The 27,991-nt window shown below is 39.9% G+C and overlaps 1 protein-coding gene across 1 annotated transcript in view; it reads right to left on the bottom strand.

The window, feature by feature from the left end:
• Window positions 1-17,097, bottom strand: part of RAPH1 (Ras association (RalGDS/AF-6) and pleckstrin homology domains 1) — a 78,922-nt gene extending 61,825 nt beyond the window's left edge. The window contains exon 1 of the mRNA XM_058809634.1: window positions 16,856-17,097. The gene's annotated coding sequence lies outside the window, so the exon portion shown is untranslated. The remainder of the gene's footprint in view (window positions 1-16,855) is intronic.
• Between the last annotated feature and the right edge of the window lie 10,894 nt (window positions 17,098-27,991).

The following is a 27,991-nucleotide window of genomic DNA, read 5'->3' as shown; positions in this document are numbered from 1 at the left end:
ACTAAGATATGGCTTAAACAAAAAAAATTAACAAAACATAATACCTTTTACAGACACTGATACTACAAGACTGTTCAAAAGCCTCAACATTTTTGTAGATGTGTTATATTATTACTAACACAATTTCATTTTTTTCTATAGAACATAAAAATTCATGTCTTCATAGGAATACAATTTCAAGTGTTACAATTGAGTTAGAAAACCAGGGCTAAAAATGAGCTTAATACCGTATTGCATACTGAGTTTGCATCATGCTCCAAGAGCCATGCCCCTTCCTAAAGCAAATACAGCCTCAGTTAACATCATTGGTGCAGCCAGGCTCAGTTCCTTTCCAGAATACTTAAGCCTGTGTCCACAAGGCTGATGGCCAGTGTTGTCATTTCCTTCAGTGTATGCAGCAGGAAACGTGGCTCACAACAAAGGCAGGAATACCGGACACACACAACCGAAACAGAACCTGCCATCCACTCTGAGCCTGTCTGGGACCAAACCTGCAAGTTAACCTCAGTGAACACCTCTCAGGATTAAGGGTATTCTGGTCATGAATTCTCACAGTTGAAGAGTTTTCTGCTATATAAAACCAGGATGAACTCTTATCTAGACATACATTCTTTTGGCAGGACTATGGGAGGAGGTTATATCTAGCTCACAGAAAATTAGGTCACCCATTTTATAAGCAAATATAAACTGCATGTTGAAGTCTGTAAACATTTCATAGATACTCTCACTCAACAGAAATTTGGAAGAGATTTATCACAAATTCTGCATAGAGCTAGAATAATTATAAATGCAGGAGGAAGGAAGTTCATATTTACAATCTTAGTCAAACAAGAAAAACATTATATCATCTTAGCAGCTGTGTAAGAATTTGGCAAGCTTCTGAGTAAAGTTTTTTTCCGAACATCCCAAAAGAACAATTATTTTTGTTTCCTGGAACATATCTTCTTTGGTATAAAGACCTCTCTAAGGATTGAGCCAGATGAATAAACTACAGAATACAACACTGAAAGTGGAATGTGTACCACAATGACTATTTTTACTGCTAAAGCAACTGAGTTGACCACACTGTATAAGGAATGTAATTTGTGACACTAGAAATGCTAATTATTTGGACCACATTCACGTCTTCATAAGGACAAGGGTTGGCAAGAAAGAACTGATCTGGCATTAATTTGATGTAGTCCAAATGAGGCACAAAGCAGCAAGAGTAGCTATTTAAAATGTAGGTGACAGTGATTAGTTAAAAAGCCATGTAACAATTAATCTCTTAATTCAGTACCACCTCAATATTTAAAATGAAAATAATTTCCTAGTTGTGTTTGTCTACCGCTCTATGAAAAAGTTCATGCAGATGCAGAAGTTTGTCGCATATCCCATTAGCCCCCAGTCTCATTTCCTCAATTGCTAACAGTACAGTGTGAAGTGCCTGGAAGATTTTTATAGTTTCATTTCTTGCAGAAAAAATTTTTATGCTTGAATCTGAGATGTCTATCTTGCACTGAATCAAATCAAAGCAGCAGCACCATGAAAGAATTTACAATGAAGCTTAAAAAAGAAGAATTATTTCATGGCTTTTATAATTTTTCTATCTTCCTTCAGACCTTTAAATGCCCATTCAGGTCTAAGTCTTGCTGAGACTTTCTTCCTAATACCTTTCCAAAGGATTTATAAAGTTTTGCTGATAGCAGCTACAGCCTAGCATACTCTGAAGGCCAACTTGTTACAAATCCGAACAGGTTTAAAAGCCAAAAAAGAAAATAAAAAATAATTTTTGTAGAGTTATAAATTTCATTCCACAGGGAGTTCTCTGCATATCCTCCCTTCAACCCAACACATCTATGCAGTAAAAGTAGCTTATGACTCAAACATATAGCTGAATTCTTGTGTATACTTATTTATGAGAAACTTATGCCAGGGTCCAGGTCCAGACTGTAAAGGAATTTTGCATTTGACAGTGCCACACATCTGCTTCCACCAGTGGAAGAGGAACATTGGAAAATACTGGTGAGGGCCTTCATCCATCTTCACCCTTCAGAACTGGAGACAGTACTCCATCACAAAAATGAGGTGTTACTGCTCTTCCTATTAAATCATCACCACCTTCTTCCTGCCTTTCCTGCACAAGAAGCATGCTGAAGTGCATTCATACAGGTCAGAGTATCTTGTGTTGTTCATTTACACCACAGCAAGCAGTTTCCTTACTAACTCTAGAACACAGAAGAGGGATGGGTAGAAAGCATGGTCCAGCTGCCAGAAATGAAGCTCTTTTGCCATATTTGTCATGACATCAATCTCCCCTCTCCTTCTATTCAGTAGCAGAAACAGAATTAAAACTAACAAAATCTTTTGGCTCCCAACTGTAAGAACAAACAAGGATCTTTTAAAAAAGCTGGAAAATTAGGACAAGGTAGAAAGATCTTCAACTGGTATGACACATCAGAGTAAAGCTAACAAACAATGAAATCTAATTTTAAAATGAGTATTATAACTTCAGTAAAACATGATCAGTGCTTCTGATTCTACGTCTGGCATCCAAGAACACTTTCTTCAATGCTTTCCAGGGAGACTTCTAGTAATGTGACAGGAATTGTGCCACATTAGACTTCAGATGTAAATCTTTAATGAGAAAAGATTTTTTTTCAGACCACAGCCTGACAGAAGACAAGTTAGCTGTGTCTAGCATAAAGGAGGGAAGTATGTTTGGGCCTTTAAAGTAATAGATGACCACAAGAGACACCAGAAACAGACAAGACATTTGAATTTCATAGCACATAGGTGTGTTAGGAAACAAGACTAAATCATGTTATTTGTGACTCAGTGGCTAAAATGATTTTACATAAATCAAAGCAACAGCTTTTAAAACAGTTGACATGCTCACAAGCCATTTTATGAAACACAAAAACATCCACATCATCTGAGTTAGGTATCTAGGATCAAAAGCAGAGTGCATGTAGACTCTATATACATTTGTGCAGAATGGAAGATCAAGAAGTTAATTGCCAAATTGATTTTGAAGGCTGCAGTGGGACAAAAATCAGGCTTAAAATCAGATCAAGGACAACCCAAACATTTAATAAAGTACAAAGGGAAAGGTAGGTTTTACGTAGGAAAAAACTCTAAGCTTTTTGATATGACTATGCAAAATATTTCAGATGCTGTATCCAAAAATCCTCAGGGTACAGATAATGAAAACAACAAAACAAAAAATAATTAACAATGTAATGAATAACACAGAAATCATCCAGAAGTTCAGTTCACAGGTCATGCTGTAAAAAAGTAAGATGGAAGATACTAATAAAACAGTTTAAAAATTACTAATTCCAATCCCTTCATTATGGTACTGGAGATTTCTTGATGCAAAGCTCCCACATAAGTATGAATACATCATCACTCCTCTCTCATAATCTAGTACTGAGTGAAGCAGGAAGACCTCTCCTTCCCTGTATAAGAAAAAGGGTAAAACTAAACTACCTGTAGGGCACAGCAGACAACTCAAGCAACTTGTCTATACAAAGTCAGAAAGTCCAAGTTTCTCTACATAGATCTTCTGATTAACTTCAAGTAAGGTCTTTTTCTTTGCAAGAGGGAGTGATAGCAGAAAGAAGAAAGACAGCGTTACAAAGTCAAGAAAGATTAGTGTACTTGGGACTGGACAATGGTACACATACCAAAGACAGCAGATACCATTTAAATAATAATTTTACAAGTCACAGACTGGAAGGAATACCTCAAAGCTTTGTCTTAAAAAAGCCAAGAGGCCACAAACAAACACCAAAAAAAACCCCAACCACGAGACTCTCCACCCCTTTGCAAATAAAGGAAAGCAAATGAGTTAAGTCCACTTTCTTAGGAAAAAGAAATGCTGTCCAAAAATCAGTGGAAGAAAGTTGGGAATGATTTCTACACAGTGCTGCTGTTGCAATGCTAAACACTGCTATACACTGGAGCATGGACCAAGAATGCATTCCCAGTACTCACTGCTATCATTTTCTAGCTGCAAATGTATTAAAAAGTTCAGAAAGTCAGAAAAGAAAAAATCCTTTTATTTACACCAATATACTTTTTGCACACTTGCTCATAAACAGCACTAGTAAAGAGGCACATATTCCATTGCTAGACTTCTCAGATATTTAAGTCCCACTAAAGTCTTTAAGACACAGTTAGATTTTAGGGTTGGTTTGGGCTTTTTTTTACTGAACTATTTATACACAAGGTAGATATTATTGTGCAGGTAAAGCTGAAACGAGTTCTGTTTTCATACAGCTGGATTTGACACCCAACTGAAAATGCTCTTCTGCATTTAACAGAAATCATGCAACACACTTTGAAGGATGATACACAGAAATAGAATAGATAAGGAAGCAACTACCTGGGCAATTTCCCCATAATATTGAAGGAAATCTTAAAAATAATTATGTTTTACTAAACTTACAGAAAGTCAAAGGGATGGATTATGCTGTTTTGTTGTCTTTTTATTGTTTAACAGAATCCTAGAATCTTAACCTCTGACACAGCAGTAGAGCAAAAGCCTGACATAACTGTGACCAGTGACAAGTTAGTGCAATAACCACTCTTTGAAAGCCCGGCCATGAACAAACACGCACTTGGCAAATTTAGTCAAGCAAGTAGCCAAAACTCGTTATTTAATGGGCAGCAGCTAGAACAATCAGCAGCGAATGACTCACCAACGAGGTGCTACTATGCTACAAGTAGCATTTGCTCTGTCAGAGCTGCCAGTGGACTCTCATGCTTATTTAGGAAACTGCCTGGCTGTGGTCCCACGGCAATGCCACTGAGAATGCCTACCAGGAATCCATGCCTGACTGCCCGCATGTTTCAATGGCACCATCTCTTTCTATTCAGTGCAACCACTTACGAGTTCTGGAAATGAAACAGCTCAACCACAAGCCAGAGCACCCCACAACATCACTCAAGAAGCAATACCTGTAAAAACCAAATGGGATGCATCCTAAGACCTTGCTTGTTCCTGGTCTCAACTTGCCATCTGATGTCACAACACTCTCTCAGAAGGAAAGCAGTAAAAGAGCAATACATCTGTGGAATCATTCACAGCCTTTGTGATAAAGCAGTAAGGTCAATTCTAGCAGCACCTCTTTCCAGCTCTATCATTCCTAACAGTTAAAAAACTCTATTTTAAAAAATTCAATCAAGTCACAGAAACCAAGTTCTCAGCCCCTTTTTCAATTCCTCTGCATAATCTAAGAACTCATCCCAGTTGAGGAGAATATGCACAAAGCACAGGACTAACACAGTTCATAAATCCTATCCAACCTCCCACCGTGTGCATTTTGAGGTGGGGAATACCAACAAAAATATCCTGTCCAGTTCTCAGTGGACAAGAGTATCTCCTGTGTGACAGTTCTAGCCAACAACATCTAAGTGCATGCATACAAACATAAGTGCAGGAAGCAATTGGGCAGAGAAAAAAGTTTTTTTCTACCTATCCAGTTTCAAATCAAGAAGTACTTCAGAATGAAACATTCCAAGATCAATTCCAAAAAGAGGACAAGAGAGCTACAGAGAATTTTCAAAACTACTCATTGCTTGCAACTCCACTAAAGAACTGGAAGACTGTATGAAGGGAAAAAAAGATGAATGTAACAAGAGAGCAGAAAATGTGTTTCAAAGATGACAAGGACAGCATTTAATCCATAATATAATGCTTCCTCTGTGGCAGACCTAACTTCCTCTCCTAAAATAATGTCCTGCTCCTCAAGACACTATAAATGCTCAGCAATATAGAGAGGGCACAAATCAATTTTTTACAGAATGCAAAGTCATGGATATTATTTCAGTGATTATTTTGATCACCTTTAAAAAGTGATATATCAGTTATTTACAAACATACTTTCTAAATACAATCTTTAACATATATTGGCAGTACCGTGGCAATAAAAATATGAAAACTCCATAGTTATCTATCTGCATGCCATTCAATATCAGAGTTCTGCATGCGCATCTAATGACAGAAAGATCATCCCTATTTGCTACTGTTGAAATACAAGCCTCAAACTAGTTCCACATAGCTACACAGATGATTCTTGATGTACACAGAACCAGACTGCTGCTACTCTCCCCAGGGAAATGTCACCCATCGCATTATGGATGCAAGCAGAACTTCAGAAATTATGGCAGAAATCTTAAGGAAACTAAGAGTGTCTTTTACTGGACCTTCAATTACCTCACAGAGCAGTGCTCTTCAGTTTAATAGACAATTCCATCACAGTATTACATCTCTCCATAATGAGTCATGTCAGGCAAAATTTTAAGTTTTCTTTTCAAAAAGTGAACTAATTATGTAATATTTTAAATAGTTAACCATCCACATATTCCAAATTCTACTAAAAAACCAAAACAACTTCATATTCTACTTACTACCATTTCAAACAATGGCTATGACTATACTCCAAAAAGTTTGATACTTCACTATGAGTGTCTTGAAATAAACAGACATAATACAAGGCAATGATTTATGATGCACAGTATCCAAATATTTAGTCATACTGCAAAAATAAGAAAGGCCCTACTTTTGTATATATGTTAGTTCAATATTCCTGTCAATAATACTGCCTGAATCATGCTAAAATACCAAGTGTTCACTGCAATCCAGCAGAAGTAATTTTAGGAATGAAGCAGCAGCTGCTGAATCTATCAGTAACTGGCTCTGCCTTCTCAACTCCTACTGGTACTTTGTAATATAGCGAAGGCATGCGCAGTTGTAAACTCAAATATTTAACTCCACGCTGCAAGGCAAAAAGAATGCAGACAACATAAGGCCAGCTGCAATTTTTACACTTTCCTAAGAGAACAACTGATCTTTTATCTTGTTTTTCAACTCACTCTAAAATAGAAAAAAAAAGTGTTTAGGCAGCTTTAACTAGAATAATGTACTACACAAGACACATCTATATCTTGTAGCATTTTATCAGTTTCATCAGATCATGTGTATAGAAATGTTGTTCTCAAATGCTCAAGAGTTGTATAATACAACATGCCAGATTAACCTTATCTCAGAAAGTTAATAATGAGCATTACCATACACCAAAAAAAAAAAAAATAAAAAATTGGTCTCCTAGTTTCTGGTGATACACATTCTAAACAAAAGGAAGACTATGTATCTTCAGGATTAGAAAAATAATGTTGGTAGAATTCAACGTCAGAAGGGGTTACATTAACCTATACAAAAAAAAGACACTAGATAAAGTGTTGGGAAGACATTGCTTTAAAGCACATTCTCCTGTTTTACAAATACAGTTCTGTTTTACTACTGGTTAATGCATCTTTTACACTGAAGTGTAAAAGATGCAAGGCTAGCCCATGGTCACATTATACAAGACAAAATTTACATTGTCATCTTCAAAATTAGAAAGTATACACTTCACAATAATTACTGGAAAACATGACTCATCAGAAGTACTAAATAATGAGGAATAATTTTAAAAGTGAAGAATAACACCATAACTTGCCTTATGTAGTACACTCAGATCAGTCTTTAGACCACAAAGCAAGCAACAATAGGCTCAATTTAAACTCTTTTCCGACAAGGATAGCAAAACAGCACATACATTAAATCAAAGTCATTTGCATCAAGTGAATGTTTTTTTCCATACACTATGTGTATTTTAAATCTAAAGGCCACACAAGGCTAACATACTTTTAAATTATCTGGAAAAATAATAAACACATAAAATCACTTCCTAAGCTTTCAGGCCTCACAGTCTATCAAAGCTAACTTAAATTTATTAACTACCTGATCCTTCAGGAGAATGAAGATTGACACCTCTTTGCAAAAAGAGAGGCATCCAATCATTAAGGTTCAAAAATGAAACACCATTGACGTTGAAAGTGCATAGTTTGAAAATACTTTGTTTACTCTGTGCTGGACTTTCAACTTCAGAATAAGGGCCAGTCATTCCAGAAATATTCCATTCCAGCTGATACAAGTTAATTTAAGATTCGTTATACTGTAGTAATAACTAATCTCAAGGATTTTTTTTAACTTGTTGGTTTTGAGAACTTTCTGAAGTTTTTGTGCACATTCAAGCTGAACAGATATAAACGGTATCAAAATACAAAGTTTCATTCTAATGACACCAATTACAAGGACAGTGCTTTTGGAGGTTTGCTTTCTCTTTTATTTTCAACTAGAACATCTCTGATTTTCACTTACTGGGATAGGAAGCACAAAAGGTTAAGCTGAATGCTGCACTATCAACTGAATAGCTGTTGACAAGAGCATTCTTCATAAAGACAGTATGTGTTTCACTTTAACAACTGTGATTTGGCTAGGTGGTTCCTCTTGAAAATTTCACTCATTTCCCTATTTCTATTTTATGCTCTGCAAGCTGCCAGAAAGGAAAAAACACTCTCACTTTTCTGTGGGACCCTTCTCCTTCCATGCAATTGCTGAAAATGAGACTTCTCAATTTTGCTGTGTTTCTTAGAAAGTATCTCAGGTCTCTAATCCAGAACTGAACATTTATTCATGAAAATAATTCTTTCCTTCTACAATACGCTATAATTTATTTGTGGCAGTCACATCAATCTAACAGCCTTTCAGTTCCAGAGAACGGATCATGCCACTAAGTTACTTATTAATAGACACAACAGGGTAGAGGTGAAAGAAAAAGTGATCTCCTCTTACCCAGCTTCAGTAGAACTGTTCTCCTGACCTGTGACATACTCAGAGATGGATAAATTTTCAGCCAGTATTATTGCTTTGCAAGGTTACTAGTGACTGAAAACTACTGACTTCCCTCCTCCACCCCTAAATGAAATGTCTCCATTTAATAGATAGAAGAACTCTCTATTAGAAGGCACAAATACTACTGACTGAACTCCAGAGTACCAGAAAGGTGCACTGATACACACAACCTGCAGAATGCTTCACCAGGAACACAGCGTGCAACCACCCATGTTTCCGTCACAGCCACTCAGATCTACATGTTCAAGTAAAAGGTCAAGCTCTTGAGTCATGCATTAAAGATCTAAGTGACAACTTCCTTTGAGAACAGAGATTTGTATGGCATTTTTATTTAAAGGCTTAGAACAACCTAATGAGATTTTTCACGATGGGGAGATTTTTTAAAATGCACTATAAACCACATTTGTGCTAAGTCTTTAGTCACCTCTGAAGGAGAATGATTACTGACACCTTGGAAATCCAAACTTGCATTGGTGTATTGAAACAAATTCTAACAATGATTAACTCGATTTTAAGTGGTGAAACAAGTTCACAGTGATCCTTCCAGCAAGGAGCAGAGCAAGAAGCAAAATCAGTAAGGTAAGGACAAGTAGGTGTTTGGCATGTTTGGGGATTTTGTGTGTGTTTTTCTTACATCTAGTCTCCAGTGATCTTTACATACACAAAATCAACTCAAGCACAGTTTAGTGGTGGACTTGGCAGTACTAAGTTATTGGCTGGACTCGATCTTAAAGGTCTTTTCCAACCTAAACGATTCTATAAATAAAGACAGCTTGGAATGCCTGGCTTCTGGCATAGAATCAAAAATCCTATGCAAGATGCCTCATCACTACACAGGCATGAACCAGGCAAGTCAGGATGAAATCAAGAGCCATACACGAGTGAGAAACGAGTGAGGAACAGCCAACAGTGCAATACCAAAGACTGAGGCTTTAAGTCCAGACACAATCCACAAGTATTGTACCTCCCACAAAACAACTGGGAGAAATCTCCCTGGGCAGCAAACACTGTCCTTGCTTCTGCAGGAATCCAGAGTAGATACTGCATTTATTACAATGTTCTTGTAGACACAGATTCTCAAAGTTAACACAGTTTAAGAACTTCAGATCTTATCTTTATGTACTCTCTGGCAACAATATGAGAAAACCTGAGGGAACACTGTCATAGTCATAATGAAATGGTTTCACATTTGTTAGAATACATCTCTTCTTACCTAATTCAATACTTCTTGTTCTAAATTATAAAAGAGTAGCAAGCAATGAGCTCAGACAAAAGTAGAAAAAAATCCCATGGGATTAAAATTAAGACAATTAGTATGCAAGCAGAGTATTTCTGCAAAGCTAATAAGCTTCCCATGCCAATTTCACCTCTGGAAGATCATCATTAGTCTGCAAAAATCAGTCTTGTTCCTAAGATGCTTGAAAGCATGCTGAAAACTTGCTATTTTCAATACTGAGCTAGAACTCATCCCAGTTTTGTAGAGCAGCTCATCTTAGTAAGTATAGATAACATTAGTCATCTAGATATGAAAATGAAACTATTTACAAAATCATGGGGCAAAGTATTTCCTACAACAAATTCTGAAACCCTTGACAGATGCCTTTTCATATCTGTAAGATGCAAAGAGCAACCTGGAAAGGTGTTTCTCCTTATTTTTAAAAAATGACTTTACATCCCAGAAGTAAAATAATAAAATAACCTAGAATTCTGCAAAACAATATATAATCAGGATCTAGGAAGATGTATAGAAGGGTGTAGCTTCTCTTCCTTTAGCAGCTCCCAACACATCACCTCTTCAATTTTATCGTTTTGGCATGCTGTGGATCATGCTGTTAACTGGATCACACAATTTACATGGATTTAATATTGTCCGTCTCTGGTTTTTTTTATGAGTATTTTTAATGCACAATCGGTTAGTGATCTCTAAAGCTACCAAAGGATAATTCTGTCAAGAAAAGTGTAAGGAGGGAAAAAGTTCTCTGGGCTCCACTGCTCTTCTCCTCTTACTAATACCATCTCTTTAAGGGACCTACAAGAAAGGAAAAAAAAAGCCCACTGAGTGAAAGATACAGCTCTTGAGTCTGGGTCAGCTCTGCCAGAGATGCAAACAGGGACTATTCCAGGCTCCGCAAATGCATCTGTACAGAGATTAATGACCTGAACAAGTATATACACAGCACATGGGGAACTTTATTTCTTTCAAAGAATCTGCACAACTGTTTGGCTAATGCTAGCTTCTACAGCAACTCCAAGCCTGTAACGACATCACATCTTTTCAATACTGCTGTACCACAAGATTAATTCAGCAACTTCACAGATAAACATAAGAATACCTCTCCAAATCTATAGGACTTTTGACAAAGAGAAAAATCTGTCAAACATAGTTTCAATATACTTTCCCAGTGATTAAACCAATCAAATCAGCATTTTAGAGATTATTTTACCCTAACAATCAATGGAACTATTTAAAAGAAATCCACAGACATCAAAAAAGCACTAGGCTTTTTTCATCACTGATTGAAACAATACAGTTGAGCAAAACCATCTTAGCATAATGTCTAAATTGCAAGAAGAATAAAATTCCACATAGACAAAAAAAGCCATATTATGAATTTCATGTTATAAAGTTAGCATTTTTCACATTATGCAATGGCTTATTCAACATTTACTGTTGCACTTCACAGGCAATTTAATTACATATATTGAAAGGATTTAACTATAAAGAGGATATAATAGTAAGAATTCAACCATTTGAGATGGGACTATATTATCATCAACGCTTGATACTCATTATTTGCACTTCTAACACTATTCAATGATACAGCCTTTAAAATACAATTTTACAAGCAGGTAATGGACATTTGCCAATTACAGTTTAAGTAAGGTTCGCAATTTAGTCTTTTGGACACTTCCAAAAACATTTTTCCTTTTACCATGACCAACTGGATTTCAGAAAATGAAGTGTAAGTTTGTGCAAAGTAATCCTTGACAAGTTTACAGTACTTCCTCAAATAATCAGCAGAATTTTTCACACATCACTGATACACAACTGCTCAATAGCAGAAGACACTACTAGCTCAACAACAGCTTTAAATGGGGGAGCAATTTTACCAGGCATCTATAACCAAGTTCACACACTAAGACCATGATAAGACAGAATAAACTACCTTTTCTGCACTACAGATGGCTGTTCTTAAAGCAGAAAAGCGGGAACATCGAGATGAAATCGACCCCATGTATCGAGCAACAAGCTCTACTTGGAGCTTTGGGAGTAAACTGTTCCTTCCTATTGGAAGAGCCAAGAAGGCAATGATTAAAGTAACTACAAGAAGTAACTTACTGCACATGCTGACTGTAAGCACAGCACAGTTTCACCCTTTGAAAATTTACTTTAACCAGGACAAAAAGACACCAGGAATACCACAAGTCCTACCAACTCAGCAAACTGCTGCTAAGTCTCTGGGAAAAGGGAAGGACAATGAGACAATCACAGCACTGGCAGCAGCCAAGGACCCTGTGCCAGCAGCAGGCAGTGGACTTCAGCTCCCACTATCATATGAACAAAGGTTTCTGCCAGGCCACTACAACTGCTCCTGAAACTTTCTGAAAGGTGAAGTTTTCAGAGAGGCTGAAGGATGCCAATGAGCTTCCCTCCAGCCTTTTTCCATATGTGTGTTTTAGACAGCATATTTTTCAAATCAGATCTACATTTGAGAACAATGATCAGGAGGTTCTGTACTTCTCCAAGACTTTTCTACATGAAAGTCCAATACTGACACAAGTAATAAAACTCAGTAGTCACAAAACTGGAAAGTGATGTCACTTCTTGCTCCTGTTTCTTTCTAATCCTGATCTGCCAGAAATCAGCTATTCTGTTGTAATAAACAGTGGAAAAGAGTGGAGTGTTTGTATATGAACACAACTTGGCATTCTAAACACTTGACAGTACCCTCACACCGTACATGACCATTTCAGCAGATGTCAAATACAATAATTAGAAGAACACAATGTTAACATTGCAATAAGGGATGATAATTCAGATAATTTTCACAGAAGGTAAGAACAATCTACATGCAGTTTACCATTTATGCTATGCAAGATCAGTGCAATTTTACCAGCAACCCAAGTTCTTGAACACTATAATATTTGCTTAAGTAGATAAAACAGTTTTACTACTGTGGTCAGTAATTGCCTCATCACACTCCCTAGAATATTTCCATGTAAGAACTTTCACCTTACACACTGGTGTCTTGAAAAGACCGGAGGCAAGGAAGATTCAACCACCTTTTTAATAACATTTGTTAAAATTATTTTGATGGATTTTTGAGACTAGAAATTCAGTAATGGGTAAAAATTATGTTCTGTGACTATTTTTGTACCATCCCTTGAAATCCTTCCCCACCTGCAGGCCTCCCTCCCCCAACACCCCCTAAAATCCAACTAATTAAGATATAGGATGGCAACAGATTATTTTCCTAATATTTAACATCAGGACAATTTCAAATCCTTATGTACACCATCTTCCTCCGTACAACAAAAGTACAGAGGTAGCTTGCAGACCAAGACATTTCAAGAGCTCTTCACTAATAGATGGATTTTAAAACACAAGTTCAACAATCAATCTATTTAACATCTTACACGAAACACTTCTGCTAAAGCTGGACATAGAAAATAACTATAACTCCTACTTGGAACAAAACAGAGAAGTGACTTTAATTCACTAAAATGTCAGAAAATATCAGTCAATATATCTGGATCAAGTTGCATACAAATATTCTACAGATACTTTTCTTAGTCTTTATACAATTTTTCTATATGAAGGACTAGAAGGAACCTCTATCATTACTGAATTTCAGTTCTTTCTCAGAGGGACTCATTTGATAAATTAGGTAATTATTTCTAATTTCTAGTATTAACATATAAAAACTAATATGCCATTTTCAATGGACAACTTTCTTTCAATGGACACTTGGGAGATCAACAAGAGAAATTTAAATCCCTTGCTAATCTGAAGAACAGCTATAAAGGGCAATTACAGTGCAAGTTTCCTTATTGGCATTACCTAACCTAGACATTCCTAAAGGTAGAAAACATTCTGTGTGTGTGCTCACTCAAAATCTGTGACTGCCAATTATCAAAGGTATTTTTTGAATTCTTAAGAGGACTTACACAATATGTCAACTTTTGTTTCACAATTTACATTTTTTGAAACAAAATTAACACTCCACATAGAAACCGGTAAAACCTGATTACTCAGCAGTCTGGGGTCATTTCAATGTATTATTAACTCTTAGCAATAAAACAGATCTGGATTGCATCTTTTTATAAGGCTTGTTTATCTGACATTGCCTGATTCCACTGTAAACCAACACATTTTCTTCCAGCAACTGCAGAGAAAGAGTGCGAAATGTGGCAAAATGGCTTATTGTCAGGGCCAGAAACAGAAATTGGACATTTCTGGCTTTGGTAAGTGTTTTAGCAAGTTCTGGATTTAATCAGCAGGATCCTCAGTGTGAACAGATGTTAATGGGAAGTTATGAAGTACATTATTTCAGTTCTACCTGAAAATTCCATAATAAAACTATTGTTTAACCTAATAGAAAAGGCAGAGTGTGATTATTTTGCAACCTTTGGCTTCATTTGAAACACAAGTGATTTGGAGTCTTCTTCTATTAAGAAGGTGATGTAAATTACTTAATGGCTGAAATCTTCAGTACCACTCTTCCTAGTGTTTAGCTAACCGGCTTAGTCACTCAGATTTAACTCTGTCCCAGTTTGATAGGTTTTTACTTCCCTCTCCAGTGGCTGAAAAACATTTGAAGAATGAAGGCAAGTATGACCAGTAAAGATGAGACTAACACAGGATAAAGAGCTACAATTTAAAGCACAAAGAATTAACTGTTTCTAGCTAGAAAAGCCAGTTGATTCTATTGAAAAACTTAATGCTGAAGGAATAGACAGAGGAACAAATTCAAATAAAAAAGTAACTGCTAAAGAAGACTCGTGGTGTAAGGTAAACAAGGCAATACCCATATTCTGAAAGCCGGAACTCTGAGACATCCTTTTGAAAAACAATGCCTCTTAAAACCCACCCGAGAGAACCATTACCTACACAGGGCATCGCAGCAGTTCCACACAATACTTGAAACCAACAGGTGCTCTCTGCACCCAGGCTTACTGCACTAGGACAGGAACAGACTCCAACACACAGAAAGATGCAGTTTATGTCAATACACTACTCCGCTGTGAAAAAACTACTTTAAATTCAAACCTGAAGGCAATAGTCTCAAGATACTGTGCAAGGAAGGCAGATTGAAGATTTTATAAAATTTGTCAGTGTTCTCTTTCACATTTTTTTATACCCTTTCAAGAAATTAATAGCCTGAACACTGCACTGCTTTCCTTAACTGTGGTTTATCTCTTACTAATACTTTTCTCACTGCCACCACATGCTGAGTCAGAGAATCAGTGGTAGAAGAATGCCTCATTGCATATCATCAGACCATAAAAATGAAGCCATTTTAAGGAAATAAATATCTGAAAATGAAAACTGTACGAGGACAATAAATAAATTCCTTGGTGCCACTTACCTTTCTGTTGTATGAAAGCAAAAATCTTCCGTAACACAGATTTCTGTACAGTAATTTGAGTATCATCCAGTGATACGAAAAATCACATATCAACTTAGGTGCAGAAAACCAGTTCTGTGTTCCACTATCCACCACTACCACCAAGCATGATATCAGTGTATTAAATATGGACATGTTTAGATCTTTATAGATCTTAGATGGAAAGTATTCCCTAGATTATGACCAAGACTTTTGTTCTTCAAGATGATTTATCAAGTAATTTTACCATTTCTCTGTTTCAACAGGATACTTCTCAGCAGAGAAAAGCTGATTAAAGACAATAAAACTGGAAGATTTGTTGGTTTAGACATAATGTTTTGATAAACATCCAGAATTAATCAATTAATTCTTCTTCTCTAAGGTATTTAACAAGCTAATGTATCCATGTCTGAAGGGCACTAGGCGGAACAGACAAAAAGAGACAATTTGTTCAAAATGGAGTGGGTGTGATTCTACAGTCTCACAAAACATCCACCCTCACATGAATGGTAATGTAAAGATACTAGCCATATGAAATAGTTTACATTTGCCAAATGGAGTGTACCTGTAATCCACCAGTAAAAAATAAATTGTACTACACAGACCGCTGTTCATCACCTCCTAAACACCTCCAGCCCAGTAAAATACAAAATACTAGTAAAAATTATAAAATCCAGAGACAGCGTTCAAACACGCAGGTGATTATTTTCTGCCCTACAAGATAACAAATCCAAAAGAAACAAAATCTTCCAAAATGAACAGGTAAGTCAGTGGCTTCTTAAGAAAAACAAGTATAGCCATATGAATTTTACAAGGTCATGTGACACTCGTGTATACAGACACTCCTCCTTTCCCTTCCACCATCAATGATTTTCCCCATGCAGAAAAAATAATATACCACACTCCCAGTTTCATTAAAACCAACGCAGGCATCAAGCTTGCTTGGGAGGCTCTTTGCAAACCAGTCTGCCTTCAGTAGGTCGTACGGCTAAAAAGCTTAACAGATCTCAGGTTTGGCGTTGGGTTTTTAACCCACCGTTCCTTCTTGCAGCAGGAACGAGGATTTGAGCGTTTTGTTCCGCGGGTGGCAGCACGCTCCTCAGCGATGCCTGCGCCGGGGACCCGGCTGCCTGCGGCTGCACAGGGTGGAGACTCACCCAAGCTGACATTGTCTGCATGCCACACACTACATCCCTCGCGCATCCCCGGCTGACTGCCCAGCCTCTCCCGAGGCATGCCTCATTCGGGGAAAACCCGGGGGGCACACACATACCAGAATCCTTCACCAGTCACCACAGCCTCTCCAGACAAACACACCCGATGGTGCCTGGGGCGTGGAGGGGCGCAGGGCAGACGCGCGGGCCGGTAAACGCGCGCCCCTCCCGCACCCTGCGCTCCGCGGCTCCCGCCCAGCGCCGGCGGTGGCTCGGGGGCCGAGGGGACGCGGCAGGAAACGCCGCCCGTCGGCTCTGCCACCGCCGCCCCCAGAAAGGAGCGAAACGAAGGCGTCTCCGCCACTCACCTCGCCCCGGCTCCGGGGGAGCCCCGGCGGGCAGCGGCGACGCCCCACAGAACAGAGGGGCGAGGCGCCGGGTTCGCTTCTGCTCGCTGCCGGCGGCGGCACCCGGGTCCGCTCCGCCTGCAGACCCCCTCGGCGGCGGCGGCGGCTGCTGCTCCTCCTGCCTCCACTAATGGTGGCCGCCGATACCGGTTCCTTTCGCCGCTCCCTTCCTTTCCCGTTCCTTGTTTCCGCCGAGCGCGGAACTGCCTCCGCCCGGCAGCCGAGGCGCGTCCCTGCCCAGCAGCGGAGACGCCGCTCCCCACACACCGCTGCCGCCCCAGCACCGCCACCGCTCCGGGCTCCCCCCGCCGCTCACTTCCGGCGCGCGGGCCGCGCCTCGCCCCGCCCTGCCGGGACCGGCGCCAGCCACGGGGGGCGGCGACGGACCCGCAGCGCCGGAGCTGCTGTTGGGCGCGCGAGCGGCCGTTGGGCACGCAGGGGACGGTTGGGCGCGCGAGCGGCCGTTGGGCACGCGGGGGACGGTTGGGCGCGCGGGGGGCCGTTGGGCACGCGGGGGACGGTTGGGCGCGTGGGGGGGCCGTTGGGCGCGCGAGGGGCGGCCGACGCCCGCGGAGCCGATCCCCACGGAGCCGATCGATCCTCGCGGTGCCGATCCCCACGGAGCCCATCGATCCCCGCGGTGCCGATCCCTACGGAGCCCATCGATCCCCGCGGTACCGATCGATCCCTGCGGTGCCATTGCCCGCTGAACGGGTCCGCCCGCGCCGGGCTGTGGCCGGCGCGCTCTCGGCGGGCGCTGCCCGCGCTCCAGGCGGTTTGGGGCTGCGGTTCCGTCCGCCGGTAAAGGAGCTGCGGGACGTTCCCTGTTCCGATCACCGAAGGTGTCTGTTGTCAGCAAATTACCAAATCCTACCGAAATCCTCGCTCGTGTGTTCCGCTGACCATGGGCCAGCCGCGGACCGCGCCGCCTTGGCTACGCTCTGGCCCGGCGGAGAGTTTGCCCCCGTTTCTCATCCTACCACAGCTTCACCATGATTAAAATCACAATTTTTAAAGTTATTTACAAAATGGTATAAACACATTGCTTGCAACTGCAGGTAGTGCTGTAGGAGGCGAGATTCGCTTAAATACAGTTCATTGCCTTGGGGCTCCGGGCTACAGCGCAGGAGAGGTTGCATGCACGCTGCCTTCCGCCGGGAACGCGCTTCTCCCCTGTGCTACCGCCGCTGTCTATTGTGACAGAGCACAGGCGTGTTTTACATCAGCCTTTATCCGTCAGTATTTGACAGGCACAAACTTCAGTCAGTGAAAGTACAGTATTTTCCATAAATGTGAACACTTATGCAAAATGACGCTTGTTCTACTGCTGTAAGTACTAATTTAACAATGAGATTACAAGCTAGGTCAACAGCAACATGAAGATCTGTTTAAAATACAAGCTAGTACATGGAGAAAATTATTTTAATGTGTACATACAATTAAGCAGTTTGAAAAAACAAAGTTCACCCATTTAATTCTAAGATCTAAAATCTTTTGCTATCTAAATTTACCTTAACATGTAATCACTTAAAAATTCTGGACAACATAATAAAATGTTGCAAATTAACAACATCCCAGACAAGTTAAGATCAAAGTTATGGATGCGGAGATATATAAATTATCAATATGGAATAAAATACATGCATTCATCACCAAGAGACTACAGTAGTCTTCTGGAGTTGCAAATAAAATATTTTTAATCCAACTGTTCCAAATTCTAGACTGCTACTGATACATTGCTTCATGGTTTGTGAAGTTCCACAATTAAGAGGTGTCTGGGATCACATTATTTAATGAAAGTGATAAGTTTTCAGTGTTGTTCTGCACTTGCTGCATATCAGCAGTGAGAGTGAGCTGGCAGAGCCTATGAATCTGATGTTATCAGCAGGTTAAACTTTGTCTGGAGGTTGTATTAATCCCACCACGCTTTCCTACTGATCCTTCGTGACCCTGAAGGCATTACAATGACAACACCTCCTCCAGAAGCAGGCTTGAGTTGGCCAGAGGAAGCACGGGGAGTGCACGGGCAATGCAAGGAGCAGCTTGGGCGTGCCATGGCCAGGTTCCTTATGGCAGCTGACCCAGAACAGAAGCGCTGCCAAGTCTCACGTTCTGCACCACTGCAGCTCAGGAACTGCACGGCCATGGAGTGTGCAAAGATTCATACCCTCAGCTATGAAATGCTCTCAAAAGGAAAAGGAGGCTGCATCTGACTCTGCTTTTGGCATGTGGAAATATTGTTCCCTTATATCAAACTTGCTAAGTTGTCCCTGAACCCGAGCAGACAATAGACAGCAGAGTTGATTTAATGCAGGGTAGAGATCAGAGCTAGACCATTTGAAGCTTGAGGACCAGACTGGACCTGTGTGCATCCTACAGAACCACTATCCAACTACAGACCTAAGTTACTAATGTAAAATCATCCCCCAGGCCAAGGAAAGAATGCATACCTGCAGCAGATGTTGGGTAGGGTTTTCAAAGTAGTACAGGAAATTTAGTCATACATCTGCCAATGAAATTAACAGGTAATGAATTAAAAAATAAGTGAAAACTTTTGAGAAGGTTAAAAGGTTGATTTAAATGTATACCTGCATTGAAATAAATAAAGGATAAAAATGGATCATTTTTTTAATTAGGGCAATAATTCCATGGCTATTGACTCTTTCTTCTCCCAAGTGCTGCCTATTGATCTCAATTTTACTTACAGCTAAGAACTGTTGGCAGCTGAGCTTAATTTTGAATCCTTCAAAAGTTTCATTTTCTGTATTTAAATAATCCTGAATAAGAAAACATAAATAAGCAAAGGTTACATAGGCTTCTGGATCATTAGACAGTTGGGAGAATTTCCACAAAGGACACACCAAGCAAGAGCTAGAAATATGAGAGTTCAAAATTAACAAAAACCTCTCATCTTGATTGCTTGGTTGGACCTAAGAAAACTCAATGACTTGTGCAGTAGAAATTTTGTATTTTGGTGAAGACCTTCCGGATCCGACCTAGACAAAACTATATGTGTGCATGTGTAGGTCCATGCAACTATACCATCATGGAACCTCAGGCACCTATGGTGCCTGCCAGCTCTAGCAAGGAGAAGAGCAGTCTGACTCTTTTCACCTGCTTCTTTTGAATTTCTTTTGCCAGCTACAGGGCTCAAGGCACAAAATCCTTAAATAGCCTTTCCTGTTCATCAATAGCTTGCTCAATCTATACTGTATCTATTGCTGCTCCCCTAGCTTTAATGGCATTTCCAAATGGGAATTCTGACAAAGTAGTACAGTATTTCTTAGTAACAGCATAGCACCCATAGCCATTAACATCAATAATTCAGTTCATCCAGACTTCCCTTAAAAATGTCTTCTCTCAGATCTTATCTACTGTTCATAAACAAGGATGTCTTGAAGGGTATGATGACAGCACTAGCCTGTCATAGGAATGCAGACTTGGGCAGGAGCTTCTGGGGTTGCAAGCCAGCCAGCATGATACATAATCCATTGTAGAAACTCCTCATGTTCTAGGTAAAGGCCACTAAGCTTCCTCAGGGCTACTGTTTGGTGGGAAGGCTGCTGCTATTTGCAGGGGGAAAAGGTTCAGAGGAGCACCAGCACAAACACTGGAATGAAAATACCATTTTCTGGACTCATTTAATCAGTGTAAATGAGAAAAAATCTTGGCTATTTCCAGCTGAAGTACTCCTGAATTACAGAGGGATGACAGCTCTGAATCCAAAGCATAGAATGTTTGTGGATGAAAATATAACCACTCTTTTCTTTATGCACTTTCCCTTCATTCCACCTCTAAGAACTAGAGAAGCAGTCATTGTCTTTCTCAGGTGATGAGAGGATAAGCTACTTCCTTAGAGCCAGAAAGAAAGCCTTGTTCATAGCCAAGGTCTGAATCCTGCTCGCATCAATGCCAAATCAGTCCCTTACTTGGGAGGAGACTTCAGGCTTACTATTGATACTCTTTTAATGGAAATGTCAGCATTGCAGACTAGCAAGTAATCTATCTTTAGCATTCATTATCATTATCAGTCCTTTTAATGAAGACTCAAACCACCCCATCACACATTTCAATAAATCAGCATGGCTAACACATGCCAAAAAATCATTTCTTCTCGACCCTCAAAGCAATCAGCTTATGCTGCTGAAGCAGGAAGCTTGTTTGTCCCCTGCATTGTTGTAATCTGGTGCATACAGCTGCAAATGTTGTCTTTGCTCACAAAGCTTCTTAAATCCCTTTTTTAATTCTACTAAACTCTTTGCCTTGATGACTGCCCACAACAATTGGATTCCGTAGACAGAAAATATACTGTGTGAAATCATATTGAAAACGTGTTCTGGAAGGTTTTGCTCTATGAATTGGGGCATAGAGGCTACAATTAGCTGACTTCAGTACACACTTGATGAAATTTCATTTTATGTGAAGCTCCTCTTGCCTCCATGATCTCTGCTACCCTCCATTACTCTTTATTCTGCACAGTTAATTTTCTGGTTCCTTTTCAAGTCCTCTGAGGCAAACCCTGCCCCTCGTGAATGTATCAGAGGACCTGTGCAGCCATGCACATAAAAATAGGGAAGGAACAACACACACACAGATTAGCATCTTCCAACATACAGGGCACCACAGGGACTCTCTGGACTCTCCTCCCGGGCTGAAGTCAGTAATTGATTTTAATGGGAGCAGGGCTGAGCTAATGCTGGCACTTTGGAAAATCCCACCCAAGGGATTCAGTGATATTGAAAGTGCTTGAGGCAGGTTAACTGCAGGCATTTCCACTAATGGGGAATGGCACAGTTGTCTTTATTAATTTTTCTTCTCCAAAGTGCAATTAGAATGTATATATTTTTATATCCTTAGGAACAAAATAATGTAAAATGCTTCTATTTCCAGACACTCTTACTGAAAGGCAAGAAAATGAGTGATTTTCTGCAGCACAGTTACAGGCCTTAATATCTATCACACTCCACAAGGATCTATTAATACTCTCTTGATGCCCTTCTTTTTCCTTCAGCTCACTCAATATGATTACAAGGGAAAATAAAGTCAACATGGGTCCCAGTCACAGCAGATGCACTGGCAATTTGTAAAGCAAGGTTTTTCATCGTCTTCCTGGAGACAGGAGAACCAATACTTTTCTATCTGACTGTGCCTTCAAAACCAAGAGGAAGAAATTTCACTGGTGAGGATGAATTGGAAAATGGCCATTAAAGGGGGAAGAAAAGGTGGCATGAACTGGAACGAGGTGTAAACAACAGGAAGAGGGATGATGCAAACAAATACTAGTGGACATTGTTATGGTCAGTTTTTGGAAAAGTCACTGCAGGGAAAGTGTGGACTAAAAAAAGGAACCAAAGCTATGGCAACCATTTTGCAAACAACTGTACAAATAAATACAGTCTTAACTGTCTCTGAAAACTATGAGGTTACTCATTCATAAAAATGCTGAGGTTCTGGCACATTATTCACTTAAAATACAAATAGGGGTTATTTATTCAAACGATACTAGAATTTTAAGCACAGTGGCAAATATTACCACTTCAAAAGATCCCATTGCTATAGTGTAATGACAGAAGCTTGGTCTTTAACATCACAGTGAAATGACAGCAGAGTATGAAAAGTTTTGCAGTCTTGAGAACAGCTGCTTTACATAAAAGAATCAAGACCACAATATGTTTAAAATACTGAGGGAGGTGAGTGACAGAGTGAGGTGGGAAAAGAAACTCGGTTTGTTTCCTTTTGCTACTTGTCCTTGTTGATTCAGATTTTTCCTGAAAAGTTCTCTTCTTGCAATGACCTTCTCGATATGACTATACTGACTCTTCAGGTATAAAGGCTGTGCTTGATACCGAGCAGGAAGAGCCCCAGGATGACCCAGGGGGCTGCATCAGGCATTTCTCTGGGTCAGGCTGGAAAGTACTTCTCAGATCTTTGGAGCTCATGTTATCTACTTTACAGAGTGAGGCATAAAAAAGCAACAAGTAGTCACTTACCTTTCAGATTATTTTTAACCTATATTTACTTCCTCCATGACAACATTTCTCATTTTACACTGAAAATTCAGCTCATTTCAGAAGTGACATCTTTTGCTTACTGAGACAGAAAAGGGGCATTTTAATGTAAATATTGAAAATGTTGAAATGTCCTTTCACACCTAATACTTTATATGCAGCTAATGCTCATTACAGAATAATTACCTGCTAGATCTGATTTAATAATTCTTAAAGCGTAAATGTTTTCATCAATGTGCAATAAAATAGAATTATTGTTGCCTGAGAGAAAACTGAATTTTGGATCTTCAAAAATGATCACTGTGAAAATCCAAAAGACTACATTTAGTTTCCTTTCTTTACAGAGGGAAATTCAGTCAAACCCATTTGTGCACTGGCCATAATTGCAGGGGGGAGCTTTGTGTGGATGCACTGCACCAACATGACACAGTTTCTGGAGCTGCAGAGATAGAGTGACACATCTCTGTTATACTCACTACTGGCAGTGGTTTGTTTTTCCAGTCACTATTAGCTGTTCTTTCCCAAATATCTTCAGCCACATCTTGTCCTAAGATCTCATCCTGGAAAGTGACTTGCTCAAATAGACTTTTCATTTCAGGAGACCCCTGGCACTAATTTATTTGCAAGACCAGGTAGAAGGTACAGCTTACTCCAGAAGTTCTGTTCTTTATCTGCAGCAAATGTTTACAGAGCAGAACTATTTTTTCCTGTCATTTATGCATATATGAAATATTTGACATATATATTTTAAATTATACATTAAGATTTGCTGGAATTTCTGTCTTGACCGCTTAAGTGATATTGGCTGGACTGTCAACATTTTTTAAAAGAAGTAGTTTAAATTGGTGCAGTTGTTCTTTGAGTGAGTGACTGAAAATAGTTGTGGTAAGTTTCAGATTCTTTTCTTTGAACAGCTGTAGATAACTGGACAGTAGATTTTTGAAGAGTAAATTTCAGCATTTTTATCATTGTACTTTGAAGCATCTGCAATTTATTTTAAAATTCCCATTGTGAATGGAAAAGTGGAAAATAAATATTTTGGCACATTTAATGTGGTTTGCATGACATTTCTGGGCTTATCAGAGAGAGCTCTCATGATTTTTTGAATAATTTTAGTGATGAGGTAGGAAAAATTAAATGATTTAAGAATAACTGAAGATTTGTATTCAAGATTTGATGAGCAAAAATCCAAGTAATTCTCATTAGTAATTCCTTCAGAGAAAATTTCTTTCTTGAATCTTAATGTGTACTTTTGAGATGGAAGACTTGGGAGCATCTGTATAGGAAAATTCAACTGCCTTAGCTATCAGTGGGATTTCTCTTAGTCCAAGACACATGTGCAGTTATATACAGATCACCCATCCATACACAAAATGTATGTTTGCATGTAATTTGTTCTCAAGTACTCAGGGATTACCTTTAACTAAATGAAGAGTGGGATTAAGTGAACATATGGTGTTAAGAAAGCTGAAAATAAAATCCCCCTCCATCGAGCTCTACCACACTTATATTGCTCATTAGGGGATTACTTCTAAGTCTGTGTGGACAAGCTTTCTGAGGAAGCAACTGAAAGGCATAAAGTTTCAAGGATTATGAGACGAATCCTGCAAAATTATACTGCCTAAGTGAAAGGTACCTTGTCTTTTATTCAAATCTTGAAACTCATTTTTCACTTGTACTGTATCAATTTGTTCATATAGAGAAAGAGAAGACCCAGTGGATTCTTTTGACTCATGTTATCTCAGGCAGGTTTTCTCTAAGTCACACTACAATCAGAACTGGATGCTGCCTTCTTGTTAAATATCTTTTTATAAATGCAACTGGAAAGCTCATAAGCCTACACTGAAGTGACAGATTTTCAATCAGAAAAATCTATGCATTTATTTTAAAAAGTTATTTGTGAAATTAGATTCAAACCCCATGATTTTCCAGATTATTTACCTCACAACTAAGCTTAAAACAGATATGAAAAAACTTGCAACATCTATTGTATAAGCCAACTAGTAACAAACTGGATAACACAGTGTGAAAATAACATCAAAGGACAGAGTCCATGGTCCCCCAGCAACTCCATGGTTTTGTATTTAACTAGTGTAGCCCAGTTCCTGCTTACCAACCTCAGTGAGTCCTTCCCCTCACCTTGGAAGCACCTTACTGGCACTTCTTTCTTGAGCTGTGTGTATGTTTGTATGCTAGGTGATTCTGCTAGTCTGTTACTCCCTCCAGAACCTCCAGATCCTCCCAAAGGTCCATTCATGTTAACCAATTTGCCCAGCCCAGGACACCCTCATCACATGAGCTTCAAATTCTTGTAAAACTCATCAAAATCTAACTATCTCTTCCACTTCTACTGATTAGTTGCCCTCCTATAACTGCAAGCTATCTTCTTTGAAGAAGGAATAATAAGTTCTCAAATAAACTCTCTGAAGCAACCTATGAGGCCACTGCTCAGTCCCTTACAAACCTCTCCCATGTGCACTCCATTTGGACATGTGTAAAGTAGACAGCATCACCAAAGCAGCCAGTAGGAATACAAACGTCTTAGAGTAGCAATCTGCCAATGCTTACAGTGCACAAAATCTATGTGTGCAACTGCCTGTTTCTATTTTTGCTATTCTTGTCCTTCCTTTCCCATTTCCTCCACAGGATATTTTTCCACTTTTTTCATTGTGTCAAAACTCATTTCAGCTCTTTAGTTAAACATATGTCCCCTGTCAAATATGTGTGAGTATCTGGCATAAACAAGCACTGGGAGCAGAGGCAGGACCTGGGTTACCACACCCCTACTGCTGCTTGTGCTGTCAATTCTGACTCAGGCAGCAGGCAGCAAATCCCACAGATCCAGGCTGCATCAGCTGTGTGTGAGCAGTACACCTGGTGGGCAGCTGGGCTGGCTGAAGTGGCCAGCCTGGAGACCCTCAGCTACTGAGCTACCTGGCCAGAGTGACAGCCCCTGCAGGGCTGCTTCAGCAGCTCCAAATAGCTCCATCCATCTTACTCCATCAGGACAAATTTTTTGCACAGGATCCTGAGTTCTGTTTCAGTACAATAATAAATGGAACAGAATAATAAAAGAAACCTTTTAGGGGCTTACCCCTGCTGATTTACAAATGCATTGGGGAACATTCAAGGTGACAGGCTGTGCTCAGGTGTCACCAGAAATGGGATGTTGCCTGCAGCTGCAGGCCCATCCCCAGGGCACATTATGTTGTGGTAGCAGTGGGGGTCACAGCTCTGTAAGCTGGGCTGCATGTCTGCTGTAGCATGGCTGCATGTCTCCTCTGCTGGGACTCTGGAGCAGGGGATTGGGGGCAGTGCCAGGCCCCTCAGTCTGCAGGAGGATGTGGAGGGCTCTTAATGCACTGGATGTGGCAAGGTTCTTAATGCTCTGCCTGCTTCCTGGGAAACTCTCCTCTATCACAGCCAAAACCCAGTGGTAATTAGGGTCTGTGCAGCTGGGCCAGGCTGGGGAAGTGAAGATTCAAACTGCATCTGTGTCTCCTTTAAATAGTTTATGAGTGGTGCTCACTTTGGGTTTTGTTTTACAACCAAGCAGAAACCAACCCCAGCAGCACCCCATATGTTCCTTGTCTTTTGTTTGCTTGGGCATGTTTGTTGTACAGGTTTACTTAGGATCTAGATGTGACTATGTCATGGGTATGTTGTGTACATTGTCCAAGACATGAGACTGAGCCCAACACCTGTGTTTAAAACATTATGGCTGTCTGAAAAGTCAGAAAAATGGGCGTTCTGAGCTATTCTTACACCACTGTAAACAATTTTAGCTAGCTAAACAGAAATCCTGCCACTAAATACAGGTGTCAGATTGCAACCAGATTCTCAGCATGCCAAGCCCACATCACTGTTGTTCTAGACTTCCCTTTCACCAAGTAACCGGGCAATGCCTTGTGTTAGGCAGCTGATGGCAGAACTGCTGTTATTTACTCACTGCTCACCTGTCTGCTCCTGTGCAGTTCCACCTTTCAGAGTGTGACAGTGGACTCACAAATTTTCAGTATGCCTGGGGCATACTGAAGGAAGAGGCATAACTTCTCTTCCAGATGAGAATGCACCCAGAGTCTGAATTACTGCTGCTCAGAAAGTTGTCTGCAGAGCAGTGAATGTATTGAAGCTCAGACTTATCTCTTGGAAACAAATGTCCTCCTTTCAAAAAAGATAATTCTCCTTCTACCACATCCCTTGGTACAACATCCCTAACCCCACCTCTCTGTCCCCATCTTACCCTTGCCCTCTGTAAGCTATGTCTAATCAATTTGCTGTTTCTGTTGACCCATTTTTGGACAGGTTAATTACACATCATTCAATCCACTGTGAAGGTTCAGCCTACTTACAACCTTCTATAGGTGCTTCCCACTTTAGGGTTTCAAGATCCAAATGGCTCCCTAAGTGTTGATGTATTTTCTGCTCCTTTGAACCTAAAGAATCCACAGGTGGACACGAGATTTATGCAAGCAACACGTGCTGCTAATTCTCTAGTCTAGTGGAAAGTCTAAGGCTAGTTCCACTGAAAGCCTGTGCCATTATATGAGTATCAGTCAGAGAAAGGAAATTTTAACAGCCTTTATAACTCTAACATATAAGTGAGTGTCCTTGGAGGAAAGTATTTTGGTCACTGTGGCTGTGCTGAGCTAGTGTAAGTGACACGGGTTAAGCATATTTATTTTCCTTTGCATTAGTTGTCCCTGCGGTAGGACTGTGTTTGAACAGTTGGTAGATTCAGTCTAGCACAAATCTGGCACATAGTTTCCTGCTACATCCATTCCTGCTCCTTTTTGGTCAGTGTCATGTGGGATTAGCACAATAAATCTAGACTACAGCAGAGAAACAGTGTTCATTTTAAATTTTCTAGAATTATTATTTTGTGATGCAGACCACATATAGCTGGAACCCAGTGTTTGTATTCAACTTGACTATGTATTTAACTTTGCCTTTCCCACTGCAATATGTAATCTGTACTAAAAAGAATACTTCTACAGCACAAATTCCTTTCTGTCTCAGTATTAATTGCTGTATAAAAATAAGGTCACTCAAGTAGTATTTTAAATTTAGGTGGTGTTGTTGTTTGCTT

This window comes from Ammospiza caudacuta, chromosome 8 (genome assembly GCF_027887145.1).
Source record: "Ammospiza caudacuta isolate bAmmCau1 chromosome 8, bAmmCau1.pri, whole genome shotgun sequence".
NCBI lineage: Eukaryota > Metazoa > Chordata > Aves > Passeriformes > Passerellidae > Ammospiza > Ammospiza caudacuta.
Note: the sequence above shows the minus strand (reverse complement) of the source record. Positions and strands in the feature narration are given on the sequence as shown.